Raw genomic sequence first — 5,128 nt, forward strand, 5'->3', positions numbered from 1 at the left:
ACAGAAAACGAGAGAAAGATAACCAAAGAACCGCACTAGCTTTTATTTCCTCACAAGTAGTCATGCAGTATGATTATCCTCTTTCGCTTCCTCACCACTTAAAACTTTCTATTTTGATCATGTTAATTTGCCGAGACATAAAATTAAATGAGAAATATTGATATTTGTAGTCTTAGAGTGTGCAGTCTCCGTGTATTTCATTTTGAAAAAAAAATAAATAGTAAATATAAAACTCACATGAAAAAAATTAAGGTGTCTTTATGGCTATCTATAACTTCTATCTTCTAATATTCCTAGACTCATTGTTGGAAATTTAAAAATATTGTAAATGAGCATTTCATACCCCTAGGGTGCAATCAAATTGAAAAGAAGGAAAAGGAAAATCGATGAACAATGACATGATCAACCTCATGTGTTGTTCAGTGAGTGCAATTATTGTGATCATCGGAATATTTATTAATTAAGGAGAAATGATATTTATAGTTATAGAGTGTGTAAATGTCACACAATATTCATTTTGATAAAAATAAGTAAATACATATAGAACTCTCATGAAAAAAAAAATTAATTTTTTAACAGTAGATCGCACTCTTTTTCAAAAAGAGTGCATGACGCTTACACAACTAATCATAACTGTATCTAGTATTACTGATTAAATTAATACAACTAAGTCTCTTTCAAGATTTCATGAGCCAAAACTAATTGAAAACACAATTTTGCACCTAAGAGTCTGCACCTCCAAATTAACTAATCTTATAATTTATAAGTTAATGTGATCAAGAAATTATTATATTCATAGGTCAAATTAATTAGTGGGTGTGAAAGTGATCAAAAGTATCAGCAAGACAAGGTTTACATACGCAAGTACTTCAATGCATGGCAAATTAACAATGGAGGGGATCAGGGAAATAATTATGGTGGACAAGATCATCCATAACATTTTATACTATAGTTAAATCTCCTATCAACTCACGTAATCTATTCTTATGAACTACTTAATAATTAATTTAAATTTGAAGTATATACTTTAAAAGTTCATTTTCAATATGTATTGATTTAAAAAGTTTATTTTCAATAAGTATTTATTATATTTCACTTATAAACCTATCATTTAATACCACATATGGGATGATGGAAGGATGATGGAAGTTAGGATGATGAATAGATTTTTTCGATTAGAAAATATCACCAAATAGGGACGATGGATATATTATATTATAGAGGAAGAAAACTCGATCGTAGAATATTGAAAGGTGTAACCTACGTGCATGCCCATTCGTTGAACTGTCCATTGTATATATGATGAAGAATAGCATTAGAAACTATATTATATAAGTAGTTAATTTAAGATTTTGAGTTAAGGTCATGCTCATGTCTCGATCGATACGTAACATCAAAGTCTCAATCTTCCGCAAGTTTTCTCTTATGATGAAAGTGAAATTATCAGCAAAGTCACGGGAGCTAATAATTAAGTAAACTCGTGGATTTATTTGGAGGTCTTCCATCATTCAAATAATAGTGAAAGTTATCGACAAGACAAGTCTAATGGTATTATTGCTTGTTAGTATATACTAATCATGCATGGAGAGGTATGGAAATAATAATAGCTATGACCCTTTAAGCACTTGAATTAGTTTGATTGACTATCCATATAAATCACATAATAAGAAATGTTTGGTTTACACATAAATTTTACACAGTAAATTTACACACTGACGTGGTTTAACGTACGTAATTCATCATGAAAAATTCTAAACATAAGCCTCACACCCTGCACACCCACTTAAAAACATGTGATTTTACTTTTTTATCCTCATATTTCATATTGAATTCAATATGAAATATGAGGATAAAAAAGTAAAATCACATGTTTTTAAGTAGGTGTGCAGGGTGTGGGGCTTCTGTATAGCACAACTCATTCATCATATTGTAATTCATCATATAAAATAGATATTGACTATTACATTAAAATATGTGTAGACTTAACACTTCTCTAATCACATAACTATAGACTTAGGTTGCGTTTAGATGTTGAAGTGAGTTGAGTTGAGATGATAAAATATTGTTAGAATATTATTTTTTAATATTATTATTATTTTAGGATTTGAAAAAGTTGAATTGTTTATTATATTTTATGTTAGGATTTGAAAAAGTTGTAATGATGAGTTGAGATGAGTTGAGAGATGTTTAGTAACCAAACGAAGTCTTAAACTACTGAATTAATATTGCGCCCCTATATATGGTACAGAGAGACATCCCGTACGTAAGAATATTGCAAGAGTGTTAATGCGTAAATATGAGTAATATAATTAACACATAATTGACATAAAATAATGCGTTTTCTAGGAAACATGATATCATTTGATAATGATATTAGACAGAATAAATAAATATTATTTTTTAATAATGTTAAATGTAAGTTCAAGACGTCCTATAAAGTCCTTTAAAAAATTATATGACCCATCATAAAAGTTGATTAATTTTTCGAGTAGATCCAATTTTTTTAAAACTAGGCTTATATATATGCATGCCTAGACTTGCACAAATTAATTTCTCTTTCTGAAATAATTTAATCTAAATATATGAGTTCCAAACGATGATCAGCATGATGTAAAGCTACCTAGTATGTCCACTAGGAAAGGAATCAATCATGGGGCCCATCCCTAAACATCGACACAATAAACTATCCCGACGAAAAAATTATTTGACGCAAACAACCTAAGTATTTTTTGCGGCGCCATAATAAATGTCTTTTTGCAGCGCTTTTAAAGTCGCCGGTGAAACTCAAAGGCATGACGTCACCAAAATTAAAACTAATTGCGGCAAAATTTATTACATTTGCGGCGAAAATTTCCGTCGGGAAAACTTAATTGCAACGGGGTGGGCAGCTTTTAAATATGTTTTTCCATCGAAATATTTATTCATTTGCGGCGACAATCTAGTGCAGCAAATAAAACTTTTTATCGTCGAGTTATAAAATTCGCTGCTGAAATGTATTTGCATCCAAACGTTGGCGTCCAACGTGCAGCGAAAAATCCAGGTCGGCAATGTTTAATTGCAGCGAAAAAATGGCTTTTTGTGGCATTTTGGTGTCGCCGAAAAAGAGGCTGTTTCTTGTAGTCAGCTAGCTAGTCATATGTATGTATGTGTATGTGACCCTGGGGTTGCAAGGCAAGGCGTATATAAAGATCATCCATGATTCCATGCATCCTGATAAGACCCCCCCAAGAAACCCACCCATTTGAGCTAAAGATAAAAAGGATTGATCCAAAAATAAATCATAATCTTTGCCGACATGAGTAGGTGACGTGTGTGTGGTAATCTTAAAATATTTCACGCGTGAGTGAAAAAGCTGTATAAAAGGAAGAGCCTGTGACAGGCCAATACCAGCTTAGCTAGCTTCTTCAACTTAATTCTTGAAAACAACACTCTGGGGAGGGAGAGGCTAAAGGTAAAAGGAGCTCCTTCCAGTTCAATTTAGAGGGCAGAGGAGCGGCTAGAGCTGTCATTTCATGCATTTTGGCTACCCTTGATGTTTTCCCACCAACAGTACTCAGCAACTGAAGTACTACTGCATGCAGAAAGTGATCAAAGATATGGAGAGGAGAACAAAAATGTCAAGTTTGGCCAGCTGCATGGAGTGGTAGCAACTCCTTCCGCTTCCACCTTTGCCCGCTCATTGGACTGAAGGGAGCTCCTACTACTACTGCAGCATGAATTTTTTTTCCCTTGATTTCTGCAGTATCCTGCCAATTCTATTTCTTGGCTTTTTCTATAGGTTAAATATTAGAAAATTCTATTTGCAAAACTTCATATATACTTTCAAAACATTGCTGATTTGAAAGCCTCACTCGCAAAAATATTGATGTTTTGATGATCTTTCTAATATCTGTAATAGATCTTATAGCAAGTGATATGTTTACGAACCGACTTATAAATAATAGAATTCTAGCTAGCTGGATACCAACTCAAGGATATAGAGTTTTGTCTTGTACTGATGGTTAGTCCGTGTAGTCATCTTAATAAAGAGTGAATTTTATTATTAAAAAATTATTATTATTTATTTAAAATTTATATTTATTCATTTTGTTTAAAATAATTCTAGATATTTATGCATTAATGATTACAATTATCATTTTTCTTGTAACTTTTGTTTGCTTTCAACAGCGTAGTATCACGTAAAGGACGACATACATGAGTTGCCGCCCCGTTGCTGTCTGGACATCATGATGAGTTGCGGCCATAGACGCTTTCTTTTCAACAACTTTTATCAAGAATTCCATGTCTTCCCACTATTCATCCTAGAGAGAGAAACAATATTACCAGGCTCGAACCCAAGAAGGAAAGGAATTGGAATGACCTCTCTCCTATCCTTATAACTTTGCTTTAAATAATTTCCGACAATTTCCTTAATGCTCAGAGTGCTTCTTGTTCTATTGAGGTGCGGGCACCCTCATCTTCAACCTCATCGTCCTAGTGACTGCGCTCATTGTCTGGGCCATTCTCTAGCCAAGCAAGCCCAAGTTTGTACTCCAGGACGCTACCATCTATCTCTCTTACCGAAGTGACCTTCTTCTCTCTATCTCTCTTCTTTGCAACTTCTCTTTTCAAGTTTGTATTCTGCATCATTGAGTTTTTTTTTCATACCGTCGAACTGGTTTGAAGATAAGTTTTATTAAGGTTCATGAACTGGTTTGAACAAAGTTTTTTTTTTATTAAGGTTCTTTGGTGCTCCTACTGATCACAACGGCGGATCTGGGCTGAGGAGTACGACGCTGCATCACTTTTAGGTGGCTGGGCAAGACTATCCTTGGCAGTGATTTGACTCACGGAGGAGCTAAGGACAGGCACCATACCTCGTGGACGAGGGGCCCTCGATCGATGGCAACTGCTAAGCTTAGAGGTTTTGTTCGGTGCCATGGAGAACCACAGAGAGAGAGACAGCCACGGTTGAAGAGGGAGAGAGAACCAGAGACGATCTGGTTTTTGAATTATCGGCACTATATATATAGCTTTAATTGATCAGAGATTTCATGATTTCATCTTCCATCTCCATTAAAATCATGAAATAGTGCCCGCTTTAATTGTGCTAGCTAGCTTTAATATTTAAGAAACTATATTTGTCGTC

The 5,128-nt window shown here is 34.0% G+C and overlaps 1 long non-coding RNA gene across 1 annotated transcript; it reads left to right on the forward strand.

Moving 5' to 3' along the window:
* The first annotated feature begins 4,089 nt into the window (after positions 1–4,089).
* Positions 4,090–5,128, forward strand: LOC109013634. Its single transcript, XR_001999608.1, has 2 exons — positions 4,090–4,564; positions 4,721–5,128. It is a non-coding gene; the product is annotated as an uncharacterized LOC109013634 (long non-coding RNA).

Source organism: Juglans regia, chromosome 15 (genome assembly GCF_001411555.2).
Source record: "Juglans regia cultivar Chandler chromosome 15, Walnut 2.0, whole genome shotgun sequence".
NCBI lineage: Eukaryota > Viridiplantae > Streptophyta > Magnoliopsida > Fagales > Juglandaceae > Juglans > Juglans regia.